The sequence below is a fragment of the Sminthopsis crassicaudata genome, chromosome 4 (assembly GCF_048593235.1).
Source record: "Sminthopsis crassicaudata isolate SCR6 chromosome 4, ASM4859323v1, whole genome shotgun sequence".
Classification (NCBI taxonomy): Eukaryota; Metazoa; Chordata; class Mammalia; order Dasyuromorphia; family Dasyuridae; genus Sminthopsis; species Sminthopsis crassicaudata.
This window is the reverse complement of record NC_133620.1, coordinates 77,313,718-77,335,158: the sequence shown is the minus strand read 5'-3', so window position 1 is coordinate 77,335,158 and position 21,441 is coordinate 77,313,718.

Here is a 21,441-nt window from a genome sequence, read left to right as displayed (position 1 = left end):
ACCTTTGCCTCTTCATGAGATGTAGTACCACTACTTTACCCTTTTTTTATGAAATAATTTCCTTTCTACCTCTAGTTTCTAGGAGAAATTATGCATGTGTTCTTTACATATCTTTATGGCAGAAATATAGTTCTCAAGATTTCTTTTTACCTTTTTAGAAATCTCTTGAATTATGTATATGTGTAGGTATGGTTTTTTCATCAAGAATAGATGGAATTCATTTATTTTGTTAAATGTCCATATTCTTCACTGGAAAATGATGCTCATTTTTGCTGGGTAAGTTATTCTTGGCTGCATACCAAGTTCTTTAGCCTTTTGGAATATCATATTCCAGGCGGAGAAAATAGATCAAGATAGACAATAGAAGAATTATTGGGCTACCTTAAATAAGAGACTGGACATAATATGTTAAGAAATTATGAAGAAAAATCCTACCTTAGTATCCTAGCAGCAAATGGCAAAATTGAAATTGAAAAAAGTAAGCAAAATACCACTTGAATGAGATCCCCAAATGACAACTCCTAAGAATATTAGAATCAAATTTGTGTTCCCATATCTAAAGAAAATACTTAAAGTAGCCATAAAGAAATTATATTTCAGAATGCAAGAGTTGAAATTATAACCAAGAATAAACTATACAATAAAATAAATTATTATTCATGAAAGGAAAAAATGGAAATTTAATAAACTAAAGGATTTTCAAGTTTCATTTATTAAAAAAAATAAAACAAGAGAGCTGCATATAAAATTTCACTTTTGATACAAGACTGAAGAGAAGAATACGAAGATAAGTATGAAAGAGAAATCTTAATGGAGAGAAATATTATATTATATGTTTTTTTCTATATGGAAAGACCATTCATGTTGCTGCCCAAATATTTACCAGTAATAGGGCAATTAGAAGGATTCTTCATAGAAAGTGGTTTCAAGAGTGAACCAAGAGTGAAAATGGATAGGAGAAAGAGAGATGCCCTGGGAGAAGGGGGGAGGAATAAAAAAGAATTGGTAAAATTATTTCAGCTAAAATAATTGTACAACAAAGTTTTAATGTGTAGAAAATAGAAAGGCAGGAAGCATTTGAATCTTACTTATGTAAATTAGTTCAAAGATAGAATATACTTACAATTGGTAATAGAACTATCTCTATAGCTTTCCCAGGCAGGAAAGTAGAAGAGAAAGGAGCTAAGAAAAAGGTTGGCTGGTGAAAAGGAGGGGACATAAAAGAAGACAAAATTGACTATAGAGGAAAGACAGAAGAAAGAAAGAAAGAAAGAAAGAAAGAAAAAAAGAAAGAAAGAAAGAAAGAAAGAAAGAAAGAAAGAAAGAAAGAAAGAAAGAAAGAAAGAAAAGAGGAAAGGAGGAAAGAAAGAAAGAAAGAAAGAGGATATATATAATGGAGTGTATTTACAGTAATCATAACTGTGAATGTGAATGAGATGAACAGATCCATTAAATGGAAACATAGCAAAATGGATTAGAAAACAAAATTCCGTGGTATATTTTTTTACAAGAAAGACACTTGAAAAAAAGTCTTATCTAGAATTAAATAAAGGTCTGCAATAGAATATATTATACTTTAGTTAAAATTTAAAAATAGCATAGGTAGCAATCATTATTTTACATAAAGGAAAAACAAAAATATACTCAATTTAAATAAACAATCAAGGAAATGATATCTTTCTAAAAGATGTCATAGACAATGAAGTATATAAATATTAAACACAAGCATCATATTGTATAATATTCAAATTCTTGGAGGAAAAGTTAAATGAATTATATAAGGAAATTAATAATAAAAACCTACTAGTGGAGAACTTGAACTTTTCCCTCAAAGAGCTAAAGAAATCTAATCATAAAATAAATAAGGAAAAAAAGGTAAAGGGATGAATAAATTTCTAGAAAAGTTAAATATGACAGCTTTCTGGAGAAAAGCTGAATGGAAATATAAAAAAAGTATATATTTTCTCAATCACATCTGGCACTTCCACAAAAATTTAACTATCTCTTAGGACATAAAGTAATTGCATATGACACAAAATATTTTGAAGTTGGGAATGATTAAGTTGTGGTATATGATTTTGAAGGAATACTATTTTGTTATAAGGAATAATCAGAAATGTGGTTTCAAAACAGGAAAACTTTTAAAAATGGTACTCACAGAACAGCAAGTACATTATACACAGAAATAGCAATAGTAAGATCAACAGTGAAAGACTGAGCTACTCTGTTCTAGAAAATGATCCAATTCAGAAGAATCCAAGAAATATCTGAGTACAGATTGAAACTTCATTTAATTTTCTTTTCGTTTCTTGCCTCTCTTTTTTTGTTTGTTGGTGTTGTTTTACAACATGGCTAATTATGAAATGTTCTTCACGACCTCACTTGTATAACATATCTTATTGCTTCCCTTCTCAGGACTGGTAGGGCATAGAAGTGAAGAAGAAAATTAGAAATCCAAAATTTGATTGCCAAAATTTTTGTCATTAAACAATAAAAGAGAATAAATTTTGAGTAGTCACCAGACATGCTTGAATAAGAGTAGGTAGTAGAAGCAAGTAAAATAATTTTGTATTCTTTAATGTTCTAGCATATATTCTAATATGCCATGTTTTCTTAGGCAACATTATTTATTCTGAGAGGAGGAGAGGTCTGAGGTGCAGAGGTAGCCTTAATGAATAGTATTAAATCATTAGACACATAGCAATTGGTACTAGATAGAGCTGACCCTGGAGTCAGCAACATCTCTTTGACATCTTCCTCTAATAAATATGCCTATGTGACCTTGAGCATGTCATAACTTCTCAGTCCAGCCAAATAATTCTAAGACAATAAATTGCATAGAATCTACTAAATGCATTGGTAAAGGGGATTTACTATTGAATACAATTTAGAGGTCAGCAGTATTCTGATGGCATGAGATAAAAGCAAGAAGTTTGAAAAAAATTAAAATAATAAAGTTTAATTATATGCCTTTGCCCTGTGCTAAGGATTTTACAAATGTTACATTATTTGATTTTCACAATAACCCAGGGAAAAGGTGCTATTATCCTCTCGCTGTAGCTAAAAAATCTGAGGAAGACAGGTTAAGTAACTTGTCTAAAATCCTATAGCTAATAAATGCCTAAGGTCAAATTTAAATTCAGTACTTCCTGAGTTCAGTCTCATTGCTTTATCCACTTCACTATTTAGCTGCCTCTTCAATTAAAGTTTATGATCATAAATAGAATGGACAAGGAGAATACAGGATTTTTTAATATTTAAAAAAAAGTTCCTAAATTTCTAATGATTTTCAGCTAAAGAAATAACATTTATTGTTAGTGACAATTAGGAAAATGTTTCTAATCCAATGCTGTCCTGTGTCTCATAAATTAACTGCAGTCTTTTCCTTAAGAGTTAAATTGAGCAATTAATGAGATTACATGGGAGATAGCCTTTAAGCATTATATCAAAATAGGAGATTAAAAAAAAAAAAAAAAAACATTCTTTACATTTATAGAAAATAAGCTGACACTCCACAAAGCCATTTGACTTTCTCTAAGTCAGAAAGATTATATATATCTTATGCTCTAAATACTAGAACTAGTGAACTAAATGACAATAATTATATTTAAAAGACACATTGTTAAGGGGTGTTTTTCCATTCTGCCCCCCTCCATAATTTCACAACTGTAATTGTCTACAGGCTATAGAATTCAGGGCATGGTAGGCTGATCACAGGCCATCTAGTTATGGAAGTAATTAGTTCATTGTGCCCTAATTTGATAGCATGAAAGGCCAATATCATTTGTCATTGTGCAATTAGGAATGGCTTTTTGGTTGGGAAAAAATGCAGGAGTTTGGGAAAGCAACTTTATGGGAAACTTTAGCTTCAAGATTTTTTATAGTTGTCTATATTTTTAAATTGAAAGTTCTCTATTTGGAGTTTTCCTTTCTGTATAAAAGATTCTCAGAGCCAACTGATTAAGCTAAATGGAGAAAAATGATTTTAGTAGAGCTCAAGAGCCTAATTAAAAGAGTTATTCAACATACTGCTGTGTTCTATGGTGTTTGTGGGCCACAAATAAAACATGGTTTGACTGTAAGTCAGGATGTTGATAAAATAAAATTTCCATTGATGGTTTTCCTCCCAATTCCAGTATGACAAAGGTGCTATTAAGAAACTGGAAATGGCTTGAATCTGAAGACTCATTATATCTGTCAACTTATGCCAAGTTCAAAGGTTGAGAAAATAAAGTAATTCATGTTTCTGAAATGCAAATACATTCACATACTTGGAAATTTTGCAGACTGAACTTTTTCCAAACTTCAAAACAATTTCTAAGGGTCCCCCCTCATTTTTAGAGGACTAAAATATTTATGAGAAAAAAATTTAATTACATATAAATGAAAGTAACATGTTAGTCTAATATTTCCATATTAAATTCACAATTTATTTCCAATTTTGAAACTGAACTATCTCAGAAATATTTGCTAAAACACATATTGATAAGTCACACTTAAAATATAATATGAAAAGTAATGAAAAATTGACTATAATGTGATAAACTATAATTATCTTCATTTTAAAAATGAGAGAAAAAAAAAGACATTGAAAGTTAAAATGACTTGCTCTGGGTCCCATTGGTAATGAGTGTATGCAATAGGATTTGAATACAAGTTTCTCCTGATTCTAAATATAATGATTTGTCTTATATATGTACAGCACTGCTTCTTAAGAAAATAGTTTTAATCAATTGGTATCTTATATATGGGCCCAGCAGTCTCTATTGCAATATTCTATATATTTGAATGTAGATGAGAAAATCAAGTATGTCAGATAGCATATTCTTGCTTAGTCATATTCTGCTTTCAGAGGCATGAAATGGAATTTGAATTTAGTTCAGAATCAGAAGGCAGTGTCCAGTATTACTGGCCTTTCAATTTTGGAAATGTCATTAAGAGTATTGTTGTTGTTGTTGTTGTTATGTTTTGTATATTTATTTATTTATTTTTTAGTGAAGGTTAAGAACAGAGATAAGAATAGAAATTAGGTCTTTTGTTTATTTCATCAAGATTAAGAAAATTCCAGGTGAATAAATACCTTTTACATACACGCAGATATGAACATACAAACATATGTGTGTTTGTGTGTCTGTTTATAGACCATAAGTACTTTTGCAAATTAAAGAACTGCCTTACAGCATGAAGAGGTTAATTCCCTTGCCTTGAGTCTAAGAACTTATACATACCAAAAGTCATACCAAAACCAAAGTTTCCTGCTAAAGTTGTTTTCTACATTGTCTCATACATAGCAGGTGTATGATACCTTTTTGTTGAATTGAACTCAGATGAAAGTTATTTGAATCCTTAATTTTCTGTTATAACAATATTGACTTGCAACTGCTGCATTTTGGAACTGGACTTTTTTTTTTAAAAAAGGTTCTAATGTATCTGCAAAAGATTTTAGAAAAATAAATGGAAGTGTAGAGGAGGGGGATGGGGAAAAGGAACAAACCAATATAAGCAATGATAACAACTTTTTTATTTTAAATTTTCATTAAATCAACCCCTTATAAATAATAAGATACTGTTAAATAAAAAATACTCTAATCTCCCATGACATTAGCTTTCGATATAAGTCAGCAGTATTATGTCATTTCTAAAAGGAAAAAGGCAAATTTAATTGCAGGTAGCATTCATGGAAGTATAACACATGGACAAAAAATAATAAAAAAAAAGCAAATTCAAAAGCAGGCATGACAAATTGACCTACTTTCAGAGGCATAGTCCAAAGGGGATTCGGTTCCTTTCATAAGGATTCTTTACCAATAAATAGGATTATAAATGAAATATGGTTCTCTTTAATATTAGAATGGAAATATTCTTTAAAATAAATTATTTCCACATCAATATATATTGAAAAAACTGGGAATATTTGGCTTAATGAGGTGTAGCCATGATAACTTTCTTGGGATCTTGCAAGGCATATTATTTTATTGGAAAAATCATTGCATTTCAAGTCAGGGTATCTGGGCCTGAGTCTCCCCAGTTTTGTATTATGGGTGGGGTGCAAACTCTTTAACCTCTCTAGACTTAATTCTTTATCTGCACAATGAGATGATTGGATTAGATTATTGTTCAAATTATTTTCAGGTCTAAATGTATAAATTACATAAATGTAAATTTTATAAATGTATAATAAACATTTTAAGAATTATATTGTATAAAATGGTTAGATTTATTGTGCTGAGATTCTGAGGACAGTAAAAGAATTTATAATTAGAAGTTAGACTAAAAATAGAGAAAGAGAAGATTAATGAATTGAGCATGCAACTTAAAAAGCTAGAAAAAGACCAAATTAAACACCTCCAACCAAAAATCAAACTTGAAATACAAAAATTAAAAGGAGAAATCAATAATATTGAAAGTAAAAAATAAAACCAAAAATCTATTGAATTAATAAATAAAACCAAGTGTTGGTTTTATGAAAAAGCCAATAAAATAGATAAACCTTTGGTAAATATGATCAGAAAAAGGAAAGAGGAAAATCAAATTGTTAGTCTTACAAATGAAAAGGGGGATCTTTCCACCAATGAAGAGGAAATTAGAGAAATAATAAGGAATTACTTTGCCCAACTTTATGCCAATAAATTTGATAACTTAAGTGAAATGGATGACTTCCTCCAAAAATATAGGCTTCCTAGATTAACAGAGGAGAGGATAAATTGCTTAAATAGTCCCATTTTAGAAAAAGAAATAGAACAAGCTATTAATCAACTCCCCAGGAAAAAATCCCCAGGATGAGATGGATTTACATGTGAATTTTACCAAACATTTAAAGAACAATTAGCTCCAATGTTATATAAACTATTGGAAAAAAAAGGAGATGAAGGAGTGCTACCAAACTCCTTTTGTGACACAGACATGGTACTGATACCTAAACCAGGTAGATCCAAAACCGAGAAAGAAAACTATAGACTAATCTCCTTAATGAATATTTATGCCAAAATGTTAAATAAGATATTAGCAAAAAGAATTCAGAAAATCATCCCCAGGATAATACACTATAATCAACTAGGATTTATACCAGGAATGCAGGGCTGGTTTAATATTAGAAAAACTATTAGTATAATGGACCATATTAATAATAAAATTAATAAAAACCATATGATCATTTCAATAGATGCAGAAAAAGCATTTGATAAAATCCAACATCTATTCCTACTAAAAACGCTTGAGAGTATAGGAATAAATGGACTATTCCTTAGAATAATCAGGAGCATTTATTTACAACCATCAGTAAGCATAATATGCAATAGAAATAAACTGGAAACTTTCCCAGTAAGATCAGGAGTGAAACATGGTTGCCCACTATTACCACTGCTATTCAATATAGTACTAGAAACGCTAGCCTCTGCAATATGAGCCGAGAAAGAGATTCAAGGAATTAGAGTAGGAAATGAGTAAATCAAACTATCACTCTTTGCAGATGACATGATGGTATACTTAGAGAACCCCAAAGAGTCTGTTAAAAAGCTATTAGAAATAATTCAGAATTTTAGCAAAGTTGCAGGATACAAAACAAATCCACATAAATCCTCATCATGTTTATTCATCACCAACAAAATGCAACAGCCAGAGATACAAAGAGAAATTCCATTCCAAAAAATGTTGAGAATATAAAATATTCGGGAATCCAACTAGCAAAGTAAAGTCAGGAATTATATGAGAAAAATTATGAAACACTTGCCACAAAAATAAAGTCAGATTTAAAAAATTGGAAAGACATTCATTGCTCTGGATAGGCTGAGCGAATATAATAAAGATGACAATACTCCCCAAACTAATCTATTTATTTAGTGCTATACCAATCAGACTCCCAAGAAACTATTTCAATGACCTAGAAAAAATAACAACAAAATTCATATGGAAGAATAAAAGGTCGAGAATTGCAAGGGAACTAATGAAAAAAAAGTGAGATGAAGGTGGTCTAGGTGGACCTGATCTAAAGCTATGTTATATAGCAGCAGCAACCAAAACTATTTGGTATTGGCTAAGAAATAGACCAGTCGATCAGTGGAACAGATTAGGTACAAAGGACAAAAAAGGGTACATCTATAGCAATCTAGTCTTTGACAAACCCAAAGATACCTACATTAGGGATAAAAATTCATTATTTTGAAAAAACTGTTGGGAAAACTGGAAATTAGTATGGCATAAATTAGATATGGATCCACACTTAACACCATATATCAAGATAAGATCAAAATGGGTCCATGATTTAGGCATAAAGAATGAGATCATAAATAGATTAGAGGAACAGAAGACAGTCCACCTCTCAGACCTGTGGAGGAGGAAGGAATTTGTGACCAGAGGAGAAGTAGAGATCATTATTGATCACAAAATAGAAGATTTTGATGACATCAAACTAAAAAGTTTCTGTACAAACAATAGTAATGCAAACAAGATTAGAAGGGAAGTAACAAATTGGGGAAATATTTTTACAGTTAGAGGTTCTGATAAACGTCTCATTTCCAAAATATATGGAGAACTGACTCTAATTTATAAGAAATCAAACCATTCTCCAATTGATAAATGATCAAAGGATATGAACAGACAATTCTCAGATGATGAAATTGAAATTATATCCACTCATATGAAAGAATGCTCCAAATCACTACTGATCAGAGAAATGCAAATTAAGACAACTCTGAGATACCACTACATACCTGTCAGATTGGCTAAGATGACAGGAACAAATAATGATGAATGTTGGAGGGGATATGGGAAAACTGGGACACTATACATTGTTTCTGGAGATGTGAAAGAACCTAGCCATTTTGGAGAGCAATTTGGAACTATTCCCCAAAAGTTATCAAACTGTGCATACCGTTTGATCCAGCATTGCTGCTATTGGGCTTATATCCCAAAGAAATACTAAAGAGGGGAAAGAGACCTGTATGTGCCAAAATGTTTGTGGCAGATCTTTTCGTAGTGGCTAGAAACTGGAAGAAGAATGGATGTCCATCAATTGGAGAATGGTTGGGTAAATTATGGTATATGAAGGTTATGGAATATAGTTACTGCTCTGTAAGAAATGACCAGCAGGACGAATACAGAGAGGTTTGGAAACACTTACATCAACTGATGCTGAGTGGAATGAATAGAAGTAGAAGATCGCTGTACACTTCAATGTTGTAAGAAGAAGTATTCTGATGGAAGTGGATATCTTCAACATAAAGAAGATCCAACTCACTTCGACTTGATCAATGATGGACAGAAACAACTACATCCAGAGAAGGAACACTGGGAAGTGAATGTAAATTGTTAGCACTACTGTCTATCTACCCAGGTTACTTATACCTTCGGAATCTAATACTTAATGTGCAACAAGAAAATTGGATTTACACACATATATTTTATCTAGGTTATACTGTAACACATGTAAAATGTATGGGATTGCCTGTCATCAAGGGGAGGGAGTAGAGGGAGAGAAGGGATAATTTGGAAAAAATTATTATAAGGGATAATGTTATAAAAATTACTCATGCATATATAGTGTCAACAATTTTATAATAAAGTGACTTTGTTTTTAATAAAAAAAAGAAGTTATGCTAAGATCCTCTTGGGGAGTATACAAATAGGTATCTCATATATATTTGCAGTAGCCCCAAAAGAACAGGTGTGTGTGTGTGTGTGTGTGTATCTTCATTTATGACCTCTAAAATATCTTGTTAGGTGAAGAAAGATTGAACCTGTAATTCTGCTTTGCATAGCAACATTATTTTTTTATTTATTTATTTATATATATATATATATATATATATATATATATATATATATATATATATATTTTATAATATTATCCCTTGTATTCATTTTTCCAAATTACCCCCCCTCCCTCTATTCCCTCCCCCCGACGACAGGCAATACCATACATTTTACATGTGTTACAATATAGTCTAAGTACAATACATGTGTGTGAATATCATTTTCTTGTTGCACAATAAACATTAGAATCCGAAGGTACATGCAACCTGGGCAGACAGATTGTAGTGCTAACAATTTACATTCCCCTCCCAGTGTTTCTTCTCTGGGTGTATCTACCTCTGTCCATCATTGATCAACTGGAAGTGAGTTGGATCTTCTTTATGTTGAAGATTTCCACTTCCATCAGAATACATCCTCATACAGTATTGTTGTTGAAGTATACAGTGATCTTCTGGTTCTGCTCATTTCACTCAGCATCAGTACATTTAAGTCTCTCCAACCCTCTCTGTATTCTTCCTGCTGGTCATTTCTTACCGAGCAATAATATTCCATAACTTTCATATACCACAATTTACCCAACCATTCTCCAACTGATGGACATCCATTCATCTTCCATTTTCTAGCTACAACAAAAAGAGCTGCCACAAACATTTTGGCACATATATGTCTCTTTCCGCTCTTTAGTATTTCTTTGGGATATAATCCCAGTAGTAGCGCTGCTGGGTCAAAGGGTATGCACAGTTTGATAACTTTTTGGGCATAATTCCAGATTGCTCTCCAGAATGGCTGGATTCTTTCACAACTCCACCAGCAATGTATTAGTGTCCCAATTTCCCCACATCCCCTCCAACATTTGTCATTATTTGTTCCTGTCATCTTAGCCAATCTGACAGGTGTGTAGTGGTATCTCAGAGTGGTCTTAATTTGCATTTCTCTGATCAGTAGTGATTTGGAACACTCTTTCATGTGAGTGGATATAGTTTCAATTTCTTCCTCTGAGAATTGTCTGTTCATATCCCTTGACCATTTATCAATTGGAGAATGGTTCGGTTTCTTATAAATTATGGTCAATTCTCTATATATTTTGGAAATGAGACCTTTATCAGAACCTTTGTTTTTAAAAATATTTTCCCAATTTGTTACTTCCCTTCTAATCTTGTTTGCATTAGTATTATTTGTACAGAAACTTTTTAGTTTGATGTAATCAAAATCTTCTATTTTGTGATCAATAATGATCTCTAGTTCTCCTCTGGTCATAAATTCCTTCCTCCTCCACAAGTCTGAGAGGTAGATTATCCTCTGTTCCTCTAATCTATTTATTATCTCCCTCTTTATGCCTAAATCATGGACCCATTTTGATATTATCTTGGTATATGGTGTTAAGTGTGGATCCATATCTAATTTCTGCCATACTAATTTCCAGTTTTCCCAACAGTTTTTTCCGAATAATGAATTTTTATCCCTAATGTTGGAATCTTTGGGTTTGTCAAAGATTAGATTGCTATAGATGTACCCTTTTTTGTCCTTTGTATCTAATCTGTTCCACTGATCTACCGGCCTATTTCTTAGCCAATACCAAATGGTTTTGGTGACTGCTGCTATATAATATAGCTTTAGATCAGGTACACTTAGACCACCTTCCTCTGAGTTTTTTTTCATTAGTTCCCTTGCAATTCTTGACCTTTTATTCTTCCATATGAATTTTGTTGTTATTTTTTCTAGTTCATTAAAATAGTTTCTTGGGAGTCTGATTGGTATAGCACTAAATAAATAGATTAGTTTGGGGAGTATTGTCATCTTTATTATATTCGCTCGGCCTATCCAAGAGCACTGAATGTCTTTCCAATTATTTAAATCTGATTTTATTTTTGTGGCAAGTGTTTTGTAATTTTTCTCATATAATTCCTGACTTTTCTTTGGTAGATGGATTCCCAAATATTTTATACTCTCAACATTTGTTTGGAATGGAATTTCTCTTTGTATCTCTTGCTGTTGCATTTTGTTAGTGATATATAAAAATTCCGAGGATTTATGTGGATTTATTTTGTATCCTGCCACTTTGCTGAAATTTTGAATTATTTCTAGTAGCTTTTTAGCAGAGTCTTTGGGGTTCTCTAAGTATACCATCATGTCATCTGCAAAAAGTGATAGTTTAATTTCCTCATTTCCTACTCTAATTCCTTGAATCTCTTTCTCGGCTCTTATTGCCGAGGCTAGCGTTTCGAGTACTATATTGAATAGTAATGGTGATAGTGGGCAACCTTGTTTCACTCCTGAATCTTACTGGGAAAGGTTGCAGTTTATTTCTATTGCATATTATGCTTACTGACGGTCTTAAATATATACTCCTGATTATTCTAAGGAATAATCCATTTATTCCTATACTCTCAAGAGTTTTTAGTAGGAATGGATGTTGGATTTTGTCAAATGCTTTTTCTGCATCTATTGAGATGATCATATGGTTCTTATTAATTTGATTATTAATATGGTCAATTATATTAATATGTTTCCTAATATTAAACCAGCCCTGCATTCCTGGAATAAATCCTACTTGATCATAGTGTATTATCTTGGAGATGATTTTCTGAAGTGTTTTTGCTAATATCTTATTTAAGATTTTAGCATCAATATTCATTAAGGAGATTGGTCTATAATTTTCTTTCTCAGTTTTCGATCTACCAGGTTTAGGTATCAGTACCATGTCTGTGTCATAAAAGGAATTTGGTAGGACTCCTTCATCCCCTATTTTTTCAAATAATTTATATAACATTGGGGCTAATTGTTCTTTAAATGTTTGGTAGAATTCACATGTGAATCCATCTGGCCCTGGGGATTTTTTCCTGGGGAGTTGATTAATAGCTTGTTCTATTTCTTTTTCTGAAATGGGACTATTTAAGCAATTTATCTCCTCCTCTGTTATTCTAGGGAGCCTATATTTTTGGAGGAAGTCATCCATTTCACTTAAGTTATCAAATTTATTGGCATAAAGTTGGGCAAAGTAACTCCTTATTATTTCTCTAATTTCCTCTTCATTGGTGGAAAGATCCCCCTTTTCATTTGTAAGACTATCAATTTGATTTTCCTCTTTCTTTTTTTTGATCAAATTTACCAAAGGTTTATCTATTTTATTGGCTTTTTCATAAAACCAACTCTTGGTTTTATTTATAAATTCAATGGTTTTTTTACTTTCAATTTTATTGATTTCTCCTTTTAATTTTTGTATTTCGAGTTTAATTTTTGGTTGGGGGTTTATAATTTGGTCTTTTTCTAGCCTTTTAAGTTGTAAGCCCAATTCGTTAATCTTCTCTTTCTCAATTTTCTTCAAATAAGCCTCTAAAGATATAAAATTTCCCCTTATTACCGCTTTAGCTGCATCCCAAAGATTTTGATATGATGTCTCATCATTATCATTACCTTGGGTGAAATTGTTAATTGTTTCTATAATTTGCTCTTTCACCCAGTCATTCTTTAAGATAAGATTATTCAGTTTCCAATTACTTTTTGGTCTATTTACCCCTAACTTTTTACTGAATGTAGCTTTTATTGCATTGTGATCTGAGAAGAAGGCATTTATTATTTCTGCCTTCCTACATTTAATTTTGAGATCTTTATGTCCTAGTATATGGTCAATTTTTGTATAGGATCCATGGACTGCTGAGAAGAAAGTATATTCCTTCCTATTGCCATTCAGTTTTCTCCAAAGGTCTATCATACCTAGTTTTTCTAATGTTCTATTTACTTTTTTAATTTCTTTCTTGTTTGTTTTGTGGTTTGATTTGTCTAAATCTGAGAGTGCAAGGTTGAGATCTCCCACTATTATAGTTTTACTGTCTATTTCTTCTTGCAGTTCTCTTAACTTTTCCTTTAGAAAGTTAGATGCTATACCACTTGGTGCATATATGTTTAGTATTGATATGGCTTCATTATTTATGCTACCTTTCAGCAGGATATAGTTTCCTTCCTTATCTTTTTTAACGAGATCGACTTCTGCTTTTGCTTGATCTGAGATAAGGATAGCTACCCCTGCTTTTTTGGCTTTACCTGAAGCATAATAGGCTCTGTTCCAACCTTTTACCTTTACTCTGTATGTATCTCCCTGCTTTAAGTGTGTTTCCTGTAGGCAACATATTGTAGGGTTCTGCTTTTTGATCCAATCTACTATCCGTCTCCGTTTGATGGGATCGTTCATCCCATTTACATTTACAGTTAAAATTACTAATTCTGTATTTCCTGCCATCGTATTATCCCCAGATTATGCTTTTTTCCCTTGACCCCCCTGATCCCCCTCCCCGATATTTAATTTACAGACCCCCCTTGTGACACGCAACCCTCCCTCTTTTTTTTTTTTTTTTTTTTTTTTTTTAGGATCCCTCCCCCCTCCCTCCAAGTCCCTTCACTTATTCTCCTTTTCCTTTTCCCTTTTCCTCTCCCCCCTTTTAATGAGGTGAGAGAAAATTCTCTGAAAAACAAATATGTTAATTATTTACTCTTTGAGCCTCTTCTGATGAGAGTAAGATTCACACAATGATTCTCCCCCTCACTAAGTTCCCTCAGATATGGTGTATTTTCTATGTCTCTTCCTGGGATGTAGTTTCCCTCTTTTTATCACTCCTTCCCCTTTTTCTGAACCGACCTCCTTCCCTTTACTACACCCCCCTTTTTTTTTTCTTTTATAACAGTAAAATCAAATTATCCTTGAGTATTTTTTATATACCCACAACAGAGTTACAGTTCTCAAGGGTTCTGTGTACCTTTTTCTGTTTCTCTTCAGTCTTGTGGATGTAGATCAAATTTTTTGTTTAAGTCTGGTTTTTTTCTTAGAAACATATAGAATTCCTCTGTTTCATTGAATGACCATCTTCTTCCATGGAAAAAGATGCTAAACTTAGCTGGGTAGTTCATTCTTGGTTGCAGTCCTTGATCTTTTGCCTTACGGAATATCAGGTTCCAGGCCCTTCTATCTTTTAATGTGGAGGCAGCCAGATCTTGGGTGACCCTTATTGTGGCACCTTGGTATTTAAATTGTTTTTTTCTAGCTGCTTGCAGGATTTTCTCCTTTGTGTGGTAATTCTGCAGCTTAGCCACAATATTCCGTGGTGTTCTTTTTTTAGGGTCTATTTCAGAAGGAGTTCGATGAATTCTTTCCACATCTACTTTCCCTTCTGTTTCTATTATCTCTGGACAGTTCTCTTTGATAATTTCCTGTAAAATAGAATCTAGGCTCTTTTTTTGGTCATAGTTTTCTGGAAGTCCAATAATCCGCAGATTATCTCTCCTAGATCTATTTTCCAGGTCTATAGATTTTCCCAGTAAGTATTTGACGTTGTTCTCCAGCTTCTCATTTTTTTTTGTTTTGTTTGACTGATTCTTGGGTTCTCTGTGAATCATTCATTTCTATTTGTTCCATCCTGACTTTTAAGGAGTTATTTTCTTCTTTCACAGTTTTTAGTTCTTTTTGTAAATGCCCAATTTCGTTTTTAAATGAATTATTTTGCTCTATTGAATTTTTTTCCATTTCCCTAATTTTTTTTTTTTTGAGAATTATTTTCTTTTTCCAATTCAGAAATTCTATTTTCTTGAGACTTTTTTATCTTTTCCAATTCAGAAATCCTACTTTCCTGTGTTTTTTTAACCTTTTCTAATTCACTAATTTTGTTTCCCTGCATCTCCTGTGAATTCTTTATTTTTTCCAACTCCAATTTCAGGACGTTGTTACTCTCTATCATAACTTCCCTTTCTTTTCCCCATTTTTCTTCTATCTCCCTCAATTTTTTAAGAGCTTCTTCTAGGAGAGAGTTATGTGATGGGGGGCAGGAATCGTTCCCCTTTAGGTTGTTATCTTCTGAATCTTTGCTGTTAACTTCCTCGGGGTTGGATACCCGCTCTTTCTCTGTATAGAAGGAATCTATAGTTTTTCTAGCTTTTTTGCTCATACTTAAAAAATGTTTTGGGGTCTGTCCCTGGGGTAGGAAATTATTTACTTCTTTACCAGCTTCCTCCCAGACCGGATGGATGCAGTGGCCCCTGCGCCTGAGCTAAGATAGAGCTCTGGGAGAGAGTTCCCCACCCCCTCCCTGGAAGTGCCTCAGAGGTGATTAGCACTACTGTGCTTCGAGGGCGTAGAATAGTGAAGACTGTAGGAAGCCCAGCCTATGTGTCCGGGTGGGGAGTGGGTGTCTGCAGCAGGTGACGTGAGAAGCCCCTGCGCTCAAACTGGAAGTGTCTGCCAGAAACCGCGGTCCCTAGTTCAAAGGTTCCGCTTCTCTGGGACTTCCTGGAGCTGAGTTCCACTCCCTCCAGCTAAGCTAGGCAGTGTGTGTTGCCTTGGGCCGTATCCACCCACTTGTCAGTCTCTTAACTATTCTCAGGAGGTAGCTGTGGCCACACCCCCTGGTGCCGAGTCAGCTGAGTCACCCCCCAGGATTGGGGAAAATCTAATCTGAGTTTTAAAATATTTTGGCTTTCTCTTCTGAACTGCTAAATAATTAGCAGAGAAGAGCTAACAGCCTGTGCCAGATTCCTTTACCTCAGTGGCTTTTCTGATCCCAGAGCCCTTCCCAGCGCAATGGGCGCAGTGTGCCCCTACCCCACCGTCTGTGCTGGTCTTTCTTATTCCTCCCCTGAGAACTGACCTTTCCTGTTGAAACTCCAGATTCTCTTCAGCTGGTAAGTCGTGCTTCCAGTCCTTGTGGTATCTGTCAGTCCTGAGCTAATTTTGAGACTTAATTTATCTAATTGGTTGTGAGGGAGTGAGGACGTTTACTGAGTCGTGTGTTTCTTCTCCGCCATCTTCGCATAGCAACATTATTAATAAATTGACAATAGGTGATCAAAATTACATATTACTAAAATAAGACCAGCTGGGGACCCTTAACAAACATTCATTGGCTATGCTTTGCCTTCTTCTTTAGTAACTTCATCAAATACTTTCATGATGATGCTTGCCTATTAAATATCAGACAGTAAATAAATGATTTTGGAAGAATTATTTAATTATAAAAAAGGAACAATTCATTTGCTTACTGGCTAAATTAAGAGTTATTCAGAGGTATTCGATACTTCCCTAAATGTGATAAAAATCCCATTAGGATTAGTAGTCATCCCCAACTCCCATCTTATTTTTCCCCATTTTAAAATTTAACTTACATATATGGGGAATTCTCTGTTTATTTCCCTTCCTCTTTGTTCCCCAATTATTTTTTAAAGTTTATCCATCAATCATTGAATGGACTACTGTACTACTTTATTGAGACCTTGATTTATGATAGTAGTTGAATGCTTTGATAGGGGAAAGATGGAAAATTAAAAAGGGGAGGAAAGGTAGAATATGTGAGAAATCATATCAAAAAGGAAATAACAAGATTTTAAATTTATTAGATATGTGAGATAAGTAAGAAAGAGGAATCAAGAATGCCACAGAGATACTGACCCTAGGTGTCTAAAAAGGATGACTTTGACAGTAAGAATGAAGTTGTTATGATATATTTAAAATACTTATCAGACAACAAATGCTTTTAATTGTTAATATCAAAATGGTCATCATATAGTATTAGTGTAAATAACTAAATTGGAATAAAATATAGTGAATAAAGTATTAGACTAAAAGTTACTAATACCTGGGTTTTATTTCTGCTACTGATAATTAATAGCCTTATTACCTGCACCAAATATAAAGGCTTTTTAGGTTGCTACTTCTCAGATTTTAGGTTACATACCAGCTAGAAATCTTTATCAATATAGAGTATCTTCTTAATGCCATGTAACCTATATCAAGGATAAGTCCAAAAATATTATCAATATAGACATAGATCTACCTAACTAGTACAAATTTTAATGTTATTTTTAAAAATCTGATTATCTCAGAGTTAATCAGTACAACTAGGAACTATTTGCTCCAGATAAGTGTATGATTAATGTAATTTAATTTGCATGTTTTAATGCATATTATAGGCCAATATAGAACATGTTTTGCTAATTTTTATCTATCAAATATTGTGATAGAATGTGTATATATGTATATATACATGTATATATATATACATATATGTATATATATATATATATATATATATATATATACATATATATATCCATCTATCTATCTATATATGCATGTAGGTTTCAAATTTCAATGATATAAATTACTTTCTATCCTAAAATAATTTAGTTTTTCAGAAGGAAATAGACAACCTTGGACTTCCCAATTTATTATCTGATTATACTCTTGGATTGTCATGCTTAATTCAATTACTTTGACAGGATGATGGACTGAGACTTTATGATATTAAAAATCCCAAACTAAAATGACCTCAGAAAAGACAATGATCTGTTATTATGAAAAGCAAAGTATTTCATTTGGAAATTTGTTATTTTATTACCTTCAAATTTTTATTTTTAAGTCTAATTCCCCAATTTTAATATTATTTTAAATTTAAGAAGTTAAAATGTAATATCAAAATTTTTCAAGAAAAAGAATCTGTTGGTAAAAACATAAGTGAATTTGTCACTCAGAGCGAAGAGAAAAGGATATATTAAATGTCAGTAAAATACTAGTCTTGGCTGTGACTAAAGATGAAATCAAATCAAGACCAAAACTAATTCCAACAGACTACTTCACAGAGTAAGGTAATTGGTGTGGGTCCTAAAAATAATTATATCAGTAAAATAATTGGACAGCAATCAGAATAAAATATTCAAGAACAATTTTGTTGAACTAAATTCCCATGTTCAGCCCTCATTTTATTAAGCTACAATTTTCTGATTTTGATGCATCTAATTTACAGGTACAGAACAGCATGGTTTATGTGCTTTATAGAATTTAAGTATCTCTACAAATGTAATTCATTAGTATAGCTTTCTCCATAGAATAATGAGATTGGAATCAGGAAGATCTGTGCTCAGATCTCACTTCTTATGTTTACTAATTATCTTTATTACTTTAGCTATTTTATCAACATCTCTGTGGCTCAACCAACTCTCTGCATCTCTCAAGTAATTGTGGACTGATTCATATAAAAAGTGACTATAAAGAAATCCTAGAAGATTAATTACTTATCTTATTATTATCCTGCATTTGACTATTCTCAGTGCTGATCAAGAAACAATTTGACAGCGTAACATTTTCTCATTATAATTACAACAAAATTTAAAGTAAATCAACATAAAATTAAAAACCATCATAGATGATGTGAATTCCTACTTTTATCCTTGCATCTATTTACACAAATTCCTGTCTTTCCTCCTATCCTATAATTATGAAAACAGAATTTCACAATTGTAAAGTACTGGCTCTTTTACAAACTTTACTTCCTCAGATGGAATGACACAGTTCCAAATAATCCTGATAATGTTAAAAAATGAACTAACCAAACAAACACAACAACCTTCAAACATTAACCTTAGTCTCCTTTTCTTTTTTAAATTTATTTATTTGAAACAAATTCAAAATATTAATATGGCTGAAATACGGATTTCTCTCTTGATTGAATCTTAAAGTTTGACTTTGAGATCAATGACTATTACTACATCAATGATTACTACTTCTACTTTTTTTCTAATAAATTCTACTCCTGATCTTTATTATAGTATCTCCATATATTTATTTCCTGACCCTATTAATTCTATTTATTTCTATTCCTTAACTTGCCTATTGCATAATTGATCCATCCTTTATCTTCTCTCTCTACTCTTTCCCTTCCTCTTTATTACATTCTCATTAATCTACATTTCTTACTCCAGAATCATAAATCTGCACACTCTACTGTGATGACTGCGTTAGCACCCTAGATAACCTTAGAATCAGCTGGAGTCAGGATAAGCAAAAGTACTTGGTCTTTATTCTTTATTCTTGGTCTTCAGTGGTAGAAGTCAAGGGGATGGACTCAGGATATCCATGACCGCACTCTTTGTCTCCCACCCAGAAGTAACTCTAGCTAGTCTTACTCAACCCCCTAGTCCCTCCTACAATTCTCTGCATACACCAAATGATTGGACCAGCACAGGATAGTGGAAAGGGTCATTTTCCAGGCATATTCTTATAGAGTATTGTCCAATCGGTAATTAGCCTTAAGTGCTCAATTTTTCTGACCTCAGTGCATTACCTCAAGAGCTTCAGACCTTTACACTCTTCTATATTTCACCTTATTGAATGCTCTCCTCCTTATTTCTTTATGGATTTTTGAGGGTACTATAGCCTCCTTGATTATATATATATATATATATATATATATATATATATATATATATATATATATATATATATATATATATATACGTATATACACATATATAGATATAGATAGATAGATAGATAGATAGATAGATAGATGATTCTCTATTTAATCCTTTCCTGATGTAATTAAGTTTTCATATAAACCCTTTTCCCCCCTCATATACCATCAGGTGGGTTCTTCTTCAGCACCTTATTTGTGTAGCATAATTATTATTTTTAACTTTTTCTTGATGGCTTTCCTTTATAAGGTGAAATCCTACTTATCTCTGATCAATATATCTTTTGGACTGCATAATTATTAATGTTCTTCTCAGATATATGGTTTATATTTGATGAATAAAACATAAGTTCGCCTTACTGAGTATTTGATGTTTGCTCTTTTGTGTTAAATTTACTATTGAGTTTGTGTTTGCTTAAGGAAAAATCTTGAAAATCTGAGAGTTCACTGAATGTTAGATTTTTCATTCAGGACTATACTTAATTTTAGTCCATATAATATTTTGGGCACAGGCCTAGTTCTTTTGATTTTTGATCTATAATATTCTAGAACTTTACAGTTTTTTTTAATTGTAGCTGTGATAATAATCCTGCACAATTCTAATTGAAGCTCCAGCATATTTTAATTGTTTTTGTTGTTGTTGCTGCTGTTCCTCTTGTAGAAACATTCAATTTTTGTCTCAGGGTTTCAGAATTTAGTAATAATGTTCCTACATGTTTTCATTGTAGAATATCTTTGAGGCAGTGATCAGTGGATTTTTCTATTTTATTTCTATTTCTAATTTCCTCTTTTGTTCTATCATTTCAGAAAAAAATTATTTGATTTTCTATTATTGTGTCAAGGTTCTTTTTTGTTCAATGCTTTCAGGTAGTTTGTTTATTCTTCTTAATCTGTTTCTCCAGATATGTTTTTTTTAAATAAGATGTTTCACTTTTTCTTCTATTTTTTTTATTTTTTATATTTTGTTCTATTTCTTGGTATCTTATAACTTCACTGGCTCTCTCTTGCTCAATTCTAATTGTCAAAGAATCATTTTCTTATTTAAGATTCAGGATATCATTTTCTAGTTGTTTGACTTTCTTTTCATAATTTATACATCTATATGTTTGCATCTCAAAGCATATCTGGGACTAGCTATTGTAGTGATCATATATAGTGCCAGCTTCAGGGTTAGAAGATATACCAAAAACTTAGTTTACCACCTGTTTCATATATACTATACAGCCAAACTTTCACAAAGAAGTGTTTCTTTTCCTAAGTACAATCCCAAATAAACCAAAGGAATCTCTCAATATATAGGATGCATAATATTTTCTTATTCATGTACCACTTGAGGAATGAAAGAGAATTAGGTTCACAAGTTACTTTGATTCTGAGAGCACAGTTCTGGTTCCAAGTCCAAAACATACCTGAGATTCAAATGCAAGTCTAAGAATACTGTCCTTTCAGCACTCCTATGCTG